We start from the raw sequence: 12,061 nt of genomic DNA on the forward strand, positions 1-12,061 counted from the left end.
AAACGGTTATTAATTATTAATATTCTGTTTTTCTTATGTTTTGCTTGATTGTTTGTGGGTTTTTTAAAAATTTTTTATTATTTTAACATGTTCAAAACAAAGCTGCACAATTAAAAAGTATAAATACAACATAAAAAATGAACTAATGAATAAAAGCCCCAGGTCTCTTTAATTCTTTTCATTTATTGCATATTTATTACTTTTTACTTTCTCCCCAAATTTTTGGGATACTTATTTTATTTATGTATTTAATTTTATCTTGTTGAATGAGAGAATTTTATATAATTTATAAAACCAAATTTTATTCTATTAGAAATAAGAACTTTATTGCATAGTATAAACCACCTGTATTTATGTATATGTGTATTTGACAATAAAACTACCGCTGCTTCTGAAATATAAATTATTATACATTATACAGATAATGTATAAAGGATCGTTTCCAACACCTTGTTGAATCTATTCCAATATTGTTATATTGCAGGTATATAACATTTTCACAAACAGCAAGGAGATTACACTATTCCATTTCCGGTAGACATCTTTGAACGTGAGTTAGACCAACTGCACTTTTCTTAAAAGCTCAGTTATTTTTCTACGGTCTCGATTTTGCTGTATTTTTGGAGGGGAGTAGGGTCTTTGTGGATACAGGAAACGTGTTAAAAACTCCGGTGAGTTATTTTTTAAGCACACTGTTGTGGATTTTAAACGCTTACCTCGGAAAAAAACAGATGCTGTGATGTTCATTGATTGCGCACGCGGGGCTGCTAACTTCTGAGCTATCTGTGCACAGGTGCTGTGGAGCGCTTCATGAGGCAGGTGAGCAGATGTGAGAACAAGTTGACCCACAGGACTTTTGATATTTGCCCAAAGCTTATTTAATTGGCACTTTTTTTGCTCTGCAGCTGTAAAGATAAAACACTCCAGGGGCTGCTGTGTTTGTTTTGGGATGGTAAATATCAGAAACGGGCAGCATATGGTGAATCACGAGCCCAGTCATCTTTATCTGCTCAGTCGCTAAGGCCAAGTTAGCTAACAGCTAACGAGCCTGCTCAGTCTGCTGTAAATCTAGGGATAGCGTTTTGATTAATGTTAATTGCCCTGGGTAGCCAAAAGACTTTCTTAGAAGAAGTATTTATCTCAAGTGCTTTACAGTGTTTACAGGTGTTGTTATGCTGGGATAAATGATTGTGCCCATTTTTTTATTTTTATTTTTGCTGACAGTGCTGGTTAATGTTTAAATAATAATCACATCTTTTTCACCCTCTAGTAAGATTTTTATTTTTATTTTTTTGGTTTATGCAGCATTTAAAGTAGAAATGACAAAAGCCCATAAGGCCAAATAAATATCTTAAATACAGTTGAATTCACAACTATAAATGCTTTTTTCTGTTGGTGTCTAAGCAGTAGGAAAACAAAGTGTTTTTTTAAATTCAAATATTTTAAATGTCAGCATTTTGCATCCATGTAAACAGATTATATTGCAGTACATCAAATGTTTGGATTAGGTTAATTAACTGGGCACTCATAAAAATACTGAAATAGAGGCTACAGCAAGTAATATGGTTAGTGAGACTTGCTATGATATATGGTTTGGAGATAGTGATGCTGACAAAAAGGAGTTTGGAGACAAAGTTAGAGAGACAAGGTTGAGATGGTTTGGACATGAGTAGAGGAAGGATAGTGGATATACTTGACAAAGCAGGGCTCGCAAAATTTCAAAATCCCTGGTAGCCCTTCGGGCAGGGACTCTTCAGTTTTTGGTAGCCCAAAATAAATTTAAGTAGCCCGAATAAAAAAGAGAGCAATTTTTTTCATTGATGCTTTGTTTCCTGTTTTGTTTCCTTTACAATATTATACATTAAAGTATAATATTGTAACGGAAACAAAACAATCAAAAAAACACAAATTACAACATTGTATAAAAATTACAATCATCAACTCAAATACTTGGTTCTAATTGAACAGAAATTTCTATGAACTTGTAAGAACTGTGTAGGACATGAATCAGTCTGTGTCAGATCCTGAATTTGAAATTTCCACTGAAGTCACAGGTAAGAGGCAAGTGGAACCAAGATCGAGGCCATTTGCTTTTTGAAGTTTGCAAAGACTGCTAAATTGTGCCAGTGGTAGTTCACTCTTTGCAACATAGTATGCTGATCTAAACAGATGTCTCAGGTTTATTTTTAGTATGTTATTTGCAATTGGTGTTGGTTCTGGGAAAGATATTGCAGACTGAGCAATAATGCATTTCTCATGGGTTCTAATGGGGGCCTTTCTTAAAATTACTGGCCCCAGTAACAAAGGCGCTTGTCGACTCGGAAATCGAGGGAAAACCAACAACACACCCGGCAGAACATTATGTTATTTACACGGGTGCACATAAGTGGTCCGCATGTGCGCATTCGCTGTCAAAATGAAAGACGCGCACCAGATAAGAAGTTGCAACGCGCGTTTGCGTCCATATAAAAGGCTGTTTTTGTCCGCTAGAGTGGGATTTTCACGGCACATTCTGCACCACATCTCTGTGCGTTCATCATTTGTTTGAAGCCAGCTCACCTCCTGCAACCACTTTTCCGAGAATACGCGCTTCTTTTGTGGTTCGGACTCCTTCTGACATTTCTTTGGAGGTGGAGGAACACCAAAGTAATTGCTTAAAGGAGCTTCTTCGACATCTTTAAGAGTTCTAAACAAATGTCTGTCCTCCTCCAGAAAATCTTATGTACGCAAACACGCATTGCAACTTCTTATCTTGTGCGCTCTTTTTATTTTGACAGCGAATGCGCACCTGCGGACCACTTATGTGCAGCCCTGGTTATTTAGCTCGTCATATTGCAGCCACAGAAATTCTTTTGTCCATGAAACCATAAAGCTGCACTTTCTTTTTGCCTTATAGTCTGATTTGTCATAACTTTTCCGTTTTGTGGTAAGCTTTTCTTTGGCTGTCACTTCTTCACCCTGACCTGTCTTATTTAACTCAGCAGAACTAAAATATATATCCTGCTGCTTTTACACACGCACTCACGTAACGCTCAGCGATTCTCTGCGCGATCAAACTCTCACACGTTTAAGCTGCGGGAGATTTCACTTGTCATGTTTGCATAGTAAGCTAACGATTGATAAGACGATGTCAGAGGAATTGGTGCGCAAATTATCATCACTCACCAATCAGTACTGTCGCTCTCTATACATAGTTCGCGCGATTGCAAAGTGAAAGCAAAAAACAAGCGCAAATTCTGGCTCACCGATGCCAATGACATAATTACCCAGATACATTTCCGAAAGAATGCAAAAGCATTGACATATCTTTTTCCTTCCTATTGCCGGGCTCACACTGTGCGATTTTTGGCCCATTTTGAGCCGATTTTTGAGTCGTGCGACCGTTTTGGCGATCGGCCCGATTTTGGCCTTCGTCGTGCGTCGTGCATCGTGTAGTATACGTGGGGTAACGAGAAGCGATTAACACCTCACGACCAGCTCCCGATCATCAATCGCTTGGTCGTGAGGATTTCAAACATGTTTGAAATCCTCGCGACCGTCGTGAGGGTGTCGCCGCAGTTTCTCACACTGCGCACGCGCAAACACAAATGTCAGCGAAAAAGACGGCGCAGCACGGCAGTGCAGCGTGTGATCTGGACACAAGCGATGGAGGCACTTGTAGAACTTTGGAAAGCTCATCCGAGCCTTTTCGATGTGGCCTCACAAAATTATCACGACCACAACAACCGTGAAAATAGTTGGATAGACATTGCTGCTCAATCACAGCTGCCTGATCAATGTTTTTCATTAGCAATTTAGCAAAGTTGATGGCGGTGGTGTGCGTGTCTGTGTGAGTGAAAGACAGAGAGGGAGAGCGAGCGACAGAATTTCTGTTATAACCTTCATTTTATGGACGCACAGTGTGAGCACTCGGGTCGCATCAGAGCATCGGGTCGTATAGTGTGAGACCCTGCATCGTGACCTACGAACTTTTAACCCCTGCGAGTCAATCGTGCAGTTTGAGCAGGAGCTGAATCGCGCGACTGACAAAATCGCACAGTGTGAGCCCGGCATAAGATAGCCCGACGGGCAGGGCAGAGATAGATTTTGGTAGCCCGACTGGAGAAATCGCTAGCCCCGGGATGTCGGGCTAGCGATTTTGCGAGCCCTGCAAAGGATGTTGAATACGGAGCTACCAGGCAGGGGAAAAATACGAAGATATCAGAGGAGGTTCATGGATGTACAGAGGACTGGCGTGACAGAGGCGAGTGCTATGGACAGGGTGAGACACATTCAGATGGGCGCCACAGGGATATTTATAAAAATTATGTGAGTTTTGCGTTCATTTTTTCTTTCTTTCATTTGATGTATTTTGGCTTTTTGTTTTAATATTGCAAGTTCTGTAAATTCTGTAAAAGTGATTATTGATATTATTACCACATTTAAGAAAAGGCCTATGCACTTTTTTCTGACATTCTGCCTTGGCTATTATGTGGCTGTAGTTTAATCATAAAAAAAACAACAACATTGTGCTTTAGTCAGAGCCTACACGTAAAGGAGGCTCTGAAATATTAAACAAGTTAACAAAGTCAGCACAGATCATAGTCTGTGATACTTTGGCTTTCAGCCAGTTTCACCAGATATTTCACCTTTCTTTCTTTCTTTCTTTCTTTTGATAACTTCTTCAGAGTATTTTCATGTGCTGCTTTTAACCAGCTGCTGAGCCTTTTCACATTATACACAGTTGCTGGTTTAGTACAAGATTTATGGCTGGGCAAATTCAGCCCTTGATGCTTTTTTAGCAATAAGAATGATAACATTTTCATCCCTTGGTTTGCAGAGAAAAAAACTGCAGATCTCTTCACACGGTGGTGATTTTAAAAAAAAAATCAGATAACCCTGGATTTTCCACAGGTGTTGTGCAACTTAGCTGCTGTAATTCACTGCCTTCAGGGTTTTTACAGCTGTGCCGTGTTTATGTCAAAATAGACACAGACTGTGAGTTTGGCACTGCAGCCCTGCAGAAGAGGTGAGGAAACCACACTGGCTATCAGGTTAAATTGAACCACAACAACTGACTAATCAATAATTAAAATATTATTAGGTTTAAGCCATAATTTAGATTCTGTGTACCGTAATTGTCGGGCTATAAGCCGCTACTTTTTGCACAAGTTTTGAACCCTGCGGCTTTTAGTCAGATGCGGCTTTTCTATGGATTGTCCATGATTTTTTGTCATATCGTAAGACGATTTGTTTTGTTTGCTCCGCTGTTGTACGGCACTACGTTGCCTGGCGGAAGGGCATGTGATCAGACACACAGTATCGTGGTTCAAGAGTGGTATGTTGGTCACATGTCCATCCGCCAGGCAACATAGTGCCGTACAAGTAGCGGGAAAAACAAACTTCAAAGTAGCGCTACTCGTTCAGCGGGAGGCGTGGATGATGAGCAGCAATAAACTTGCGAAAAGCAAGTTATGCTCAACTTCACCGGTGGAATCTGACAGCGTGGAAAACATCCATGATCACCAACGGATTTCGAAGGGCTGGACTGCTGCATGATGGAGAGGAGGACACCGCCACGGCCCTTCTGAGGGTGTTCGACTCTGACACTGACAACGAGGATTTCTTTGGTTTTGAAAGTGACAACGAAGGAGAGAAGCGGAGAGTGGATGACGTAGCCATCCTGAGCCTGTTCGTATTCGACACTGGAGAAGAGGACTTTGGTGGTTTTAGTGCGCAGGAAGATGGTGGTGAATGACTGACTTTTCTTCTTGTTAAAGCTGTGTCACTGCACCTGAGCCTAAAAGGTAGGCCGAATCTATTTTTCTGGTGTGCTGTAGGTTATTGTTATGTATTACATTTGTTACTCATTTATGAAGCACAGTACATGTTTCATACTTGTAATTACCGCTACTTGTACATATGCCTAAAAAGTTATGCAAATATGTACCCATAACTTGTTTTTCAAAATATTAATAAAAGGGGTGTGTCTCCAAACAGCCATCTCTTTCCTGACAATTCCCTTTGTGCATATTCTCTTACATATGATAAGTCAACATTGAAACACCTGCGGCTTTTAGTCAGGTGCGGCTAATGTATGTACAAAACAGGATTTTCCCCTGATTTTAGCTTGTGCGGCTAATATTCAGGTGCGCTTTGTAGTCCGGGAAATACGGTAAATTGTTTTCTTTGTGATGGCAAATTCATAAATTGGAACCACCTAGAAAATGTTATAAAATCATACGCTTAGTTTTCTGTTTTAGCCCCATCATTACATGAAATTTCAGTAATTATTTTAACATGATTTTGAAAATGACCCCAATTATCTGCACTAACTCTCAAGTAGTGACATAATCTCAGTGTTGAAGCAAACAAAGTGCATGTTAGTAGTAGTGATATGATGGAAGTGATGCAGAATTTAAGAACTAGCAGTGACAAATATATTTTGTCTCCAAAAGCTGTCTGTTTTATTCATTACAAAAATTTGAACCAGATCACAAAGCTCCACTAAAAATCTTTGTCAATAATCATGTGAAAACAAGTTTGACAAGCCAGCAAGAAGTAGATATTCAGAAATGTTCTTTATGATCGGTTTAACAAGTCTGTTGGGATAATGTTGGAGAGAGTGCCCAAGTACAGGACTCAAAGGCTGTTGGTTCATGCAATGTTCATTGCTGATGCCAAAAAAATGGAGCACTGAGTTTCAACGGGCAAGTAAACAAAAACAGGAATCCACTAAAAGGGCAGAAAAGACACATGGAACTTAAAAGCAAAGAAAAAGATGAGGCTATATATACACCATTTGGGGTGACTGGACTAAGGCTTGAAAGACATACAGGTGCAAAGAGTTAGGTGAAGGTAAATGTATTGAGAGTGCAGCAAAGCAGGAAATAACATTAATTCTGGATGCAAGAGAACATTAACCTTCAAAGAAAACATTAAGGAACTAAATATAGGAGAGAAGAAGGTAAAAATTAAAACCAGAAAATATAAGAACTGAAAAACAACAAGTGTGTTACAGACACCCAGGACCACAACAACATTGGCAGTTACAGTATATCCATATTTTTGTTGAGCAAAGTAATTTTGCTGCTGTACACGACCTCAGTGGATTTTAAATCCGTCAATATGAGATTGAGATGCGGACGTTCAGCTTTAACTCGAGGGCTTTTACTGCAGCTGCTTTCAGTTGGTTCTTCTTTGGAAGTCCTTTTGCTTTTAGTTTTGTGTTTCATGATTGAGAAGCTGCTATATTAGTTTGAGCTCAGGTGTCTGAGTTGGACATACTGAAGAGCACCCCATTGCTTTGTCCTGAGAATCTCTTGGGTTAGGGCTGTGCGATATGACCAAAATCTCATATCCCAATATAAGACATATCATCCTGATAACAATATATATCCCACAATAGTGCGTTTTCTGTAAATTCTGTGAATCTCGGGCAACTCAACTTGTGTGAAGTGTTTTCAGCTGGGTGTTGTGTACCTGGAGTCGAGTGTTTTGACCGATGCATGAAACTATATATTCTCAGATATTTTATTTTGATCACCTGACAGTTCTTTTTTGCTTCTCATCCGTAAACTCTCTCCGTACTCTTTCATGTGATTCCTGTTGGTAGGTGGTAGAAGATGTTTGTTGTGTTTGAGTTTGTGGTGGGGACCAGTTTGCGGCATAACTACAGTTTTCTGCTCCGTGTCAAACTCACCATAACCAAACCATGTCCATGCTACAGAGGTCCTTCTGTTTGGATCAGTAATTAGTTACTGATTACTTTTTTTCAAGTAACTTGACCAACACTGATAGTGGCCCATTAACACTGGAAGCCATATGTGCTGTAACATTTTTATTTAAAAATTTTTCTGTGCAGATTTTTTACAAATGTTGTCTGTAAATGCCTGGACATTGTGTTCTCCTTTTATGTGCAGATTTTTTTTTTTTTTTTCCTGCCTGTCCCATTTGGTTCTTTAGCCGTCAGAATTGTTGTCTGAAGACCAACAAGGATACCCAATGGATTTATTTTGCCAAATGGATCATCATGGCATTGCCGTATTGGTCCATTTGATCGACCTTTGTTTTTATTATTTATTTTATTTTATTTTCAGTTGTTACAGACGGGACAGACATGACTGAGGGATAGGAAAGGGAGAAAGAAAGAGGAAGGAAAAGAAAAACAGAAGGGGAGAGGGACAGTGAGAAAGAGGGGGAAAAAAAATATCTCCGGGATCACCTGTTGAGAGAAAAAGAATAGAAAACAAGCAAAAAACAAAACAAAACAAAGCAACATACTATACACAACACCATCGCATTAATCTAGCTAAGTGTAAACAGCAGTAAATACTAAATATTGAATGTTGTTGTGCAGCACGCAGGACAGACAGCGCACAATGTGCTTTGAAGTAGCAGCCAAGAAAGGTGTGATTTAAGTCTACAAACAGTGAACACCTGTGTGCACACCTGTGTGGATCGGCGCGCTTGTATTCAAATGGTTTCCCAATGTAATGGTCTGCAAGAGGATGCTCCGTGTCAAACTCACCATAACCAAACCATGTCCATGCTACAGAGGTCCTTCTGTTTGGATCAGTAATTAGTTACTGATTACTTTTTTTCAAGTAACTTGACCAACACTGATAGTGGCCCATTAACACTGGAAGCCATATGTGCTGTAACATTTTTATTTAAAAATTTTTCTGTGCAGATTTTTTACAAATGTTGTCTGTAAATGCCTGGACATTGTGTTCTCCTTTTATGTGCAGATTTTTTACAAATAACAAACAAACACTGAGCACACACACACAAACACTGAGCACACACACACGCACATAAACACAAAGCAAACTGGAACACAACACAAACAACAATAATAGTACATACGGTCATGGGATAAGATTCACAATAAAACAAAATTGTCCATAAAAGAAAAACGACTCCTTCCACCTCGTACGATTAGCTTAGCTTTTGTGGGCTAAATAACAGCCATTTCTCCCACCTTTTCTCTCCCACCTCTTTTTGAAGTGTTATTGCATATGTCAGCTGTTCCTAAGCATGTAGATTTTTAACAGTGTGTCTGAACAAGGTGTTCGTGGGTCGGTTGCTCTGGGCCAGCACTCAGTGATGGCTTTTTTGCTCGCTTCTTTCCGCCTATCTTTTTGTCTGTGTGAATTATTTCATTTGGAAAGTGTCGAAGGTAAAGGCCTCCCTGTTCTTGAGTGAGTCCAGCAGTTTGCACGTTTTTGTAAACTCTCTGTATATACATTTATGAAGATGTCTCTTGATTGTAGACCCTGACTTCTTGAGAGTGTCCTTGAGAGGGTAAGATATTATGATTTTTTTTTTTTCTCTTAACCATAGAAAGAATTCTGTCATAGTGTACAGCAGACAAAATACGTCTTTCTGAAAGTGGAACAACATTTAATTTATTCCTTTGTTATGTTCTGCCGTGTGCAGCTACCGAAACTCCCATAGAGGTTCATTATCTTGTTAATAGTGTTAGCTCCTCTTTGTGTATGATGCTGGCTTGTGGGCTTCTCTGAGAAAGAAACAAATCATATAGGTTTGGCTTCCTAGTATAACTCATAAACGTACACCTTGAAGCAAATAATTCATAAGCTGGAGAGAAAATGGAGTGGGGAAAGGAAAATTTGCTGCTCCATAAAAAAAGCTAAGACATGTTACTGGGAACAACCCCCAGTGTTTTTTCAGTACTGCAACTGGGCTGACAAAGAAACAGAGTTTGGTTAAGCCACTTTAAGTAGACATTACTTGATGAACTTATTTACAAATAATATTGTAACTGCAAACTACCAACCCACAAATAAAGCTGTCAGATAAACAAATAAAGCAAATAAATAAGAATAAATTTAAATAACAATAATCAAATCAAAATAATTCACGGCTGTCCCACCAACTTATGATTAAGTACAGCAACTTCAGTAACTGCTGATATTATTTAAGACTCTTTCTCTCCAGTCACTTTTTCTATACTAACTTCATTAATTCTTTCCCCAGTGCAGATTCATTTGTGTCTACCAAACCCTGTTCCTACTAGACTGTTCAAATAAGTCTTACCATTAATTATGTCTTAAGTTTTAAATATGATAATTTTATCTCAATTAAGAGGATATGTTGAGACATTCTCTAATCTACTGCTGCTACACACCCACTCCGACACACAATGAATAAGCAGTGCAGATTCAAACTTTAGAGTTAGTTAAACTTGCACACAAAAACGATCAAATTCAGTACAAGGACACACAAATACAGAGCCAAGATTAAACCTTAGGGCGTCTCTTTAAGTAAGAGTTCAATTATCAGAGCACCAATCAGCTGATAAACAGTGGACATTAGGTTTGCTTCTAGAACAGCTTAATTACTATAAACTCGACTAAATTCAGCATCATTATACAGAGAGCTATCACAGCCTCCTCTGTTCAGGTCAGGTATCTATGCAGTCAGAGCATTACTTGCCTTTGAGATCCAGCCGAGGTTGATCAAAGTAACTGAGCTCACCTACATGTATGTGGGTGTACAGAGCTTTGAAAATGCTGGAATAAAAAAAACAAAAACGTCCGCTCTAGAAACACAGTGTGCCTTTATTATATGGCTACTGCTAACCCCAAAGGATATTGAAAATTATTCTCATTATGATTTAATGTTAGGTGAAATTATTATATTTATAGCACATATAATTGCAGTTTATTCTTGCATGGATTTTCTTTTTGGATTTGTTTAGGGGAAAGATAGTCCCGCTCTCTGGCTGGAGACTCCTGCAGGACTCAGTCCCATAAATCTGTAGATATACATTTACTTCGTGTGTGCAGAATTACTGGGAGCATAAATCCCTGTGATAAGCTTCCTCCCTGATGGCCTGTGCTGCTGCTTTTTTAAGGAGATTGTTTTTCAAAAATGCTGACACATGACAGGGTACAGTGGTATTACCAGATTGAACAAAATATTAGCCTCAGAAATAAAATACTTGCAGGAAGGATTTCTAACCATTCATCATATTTCTGTATGGTTTTAAATAAGATTGTGTGGGATGAGCGCAAACAGGCAGACGTATTGATATCGTAACTGTAGTCTCAGGACTATATTAGCATGCCAATACTAATCAATTGATGTGATGTTCCACCTGAACTTATTACCATTACTATTAATATTATTATTATTGTTGTACCCACTATCTGGCAAGAAGAAAAATACCTATTGGAGGATAGTAGATAAATAACATTTGTACTCTTAGAGACTCGTTTAATAAAAATCTGACATCAGTGCAACAATATACTCCTTTCTGTTGCAGAACTTAATAATTCTGAATTAATATCTGAAGAGGCCCCGTAACTTTCAGTAGTTTTTATTTTATAATAAGAGTTTGATTTATATGCTCTCTGCATCAGATTGCACGTTTCTCTACTGATTGACAAACTAAACTATATCACGATACAGCTTGGCTCACGCTGATAAACTAAAAATGAATTTTTCTGAAAAGGTGTCTTCATGGGAATTTTTAAAAATGATAAACGATGCTGTGATCAAGGTTAGATTTAGTCACAGATTTGATGTCATATTCTATCTCAAACTATAAAATGGTAAATGGACTGGTTCTTATATAGCGCTTTTCTACTCTTCTGAGCACTCAAAGCGCTTTACACAACTTGTGCATTCACCCGTTCTCACCCATTCGCACAAGCACATTGTTCTAGGTGCTTTCTAAGTAACATTCACACACATTCATACTCCGATGGATTTGGCATGCAGACTGGGGGAAGCCAGGAATCGAACCACCAACCTTCCGATCAGTAGAGGACCTGCTCTACCGCCTGAGCTACAGCCACCCAAGGACATAATTAAAACAGATAATAAAATGCGCATTTAGATAGAATATGGATTACTTCAGCAAACTTGGCAGTGCTTTTTCACATACCATCTTTCATAATTTTACATTATTAAATAAACTGGCAGATGCATCTGCAGCTGTCTGGCTTATTATGAGCATTTAAGAATAAATTTAGTCATTTTGAAATGGAATCACAAGTGTTTTCTGCACGAATATCCAGACAAACATTAAAACTTTAATTGATTTTAGAAG

At 38.6% G+C, this 12,061-nt stretch overlaps 1 protein-coding gene across 9 annotated transcripts in view; it reads left to right on the forward strand.

Annotated features, from left to right (window-relative positions):
- Window positions 1–542: 542 nt before the first annotated feature.
- Window positions 543–12,061, forward strand: part of gpat2 (glycerol-3-phosphate acyltransferase 2, mitochondrial) — a 171,704-nt gene continuing 160,185 nt past the window's right edge. For 6 of the 9 annotated variants that reach the window (XR_436857.2, XM_006789907.3, XM_006789912.3 and 3 more), the window contains exon 1: window positions 543–671. The gene's annotated coding sequence lies outside the window, so the exon portion shown is untranslated. Of the gene's footprint in view, window positions 672–708; window positions 820–4,224; window positions 4,309–12,061 lie in introns of those variants that run through there. The other 3 variants (XM_087848739.1, XM_006789909.3, XM_006789908.3) reach the window with 2 other exon arrangements.

The sequence above is a fragment of the Neolamprologus brichardi genome, chromosome 12 (genome assembly GCF_056152115.1).
Source record: "Neolamprologus brichardi isolate AB-2024 chromosome 12, ASM5615211v1, whole genome shotgun sequence".
Taxonomy (NCBI): domain Eukaryota; kingdom Metazoa; phylum Chordata; class Actinopteri; order Cichliformes; family Cichlidae; genus Neolamprologus; species Neolamprologus brichardi.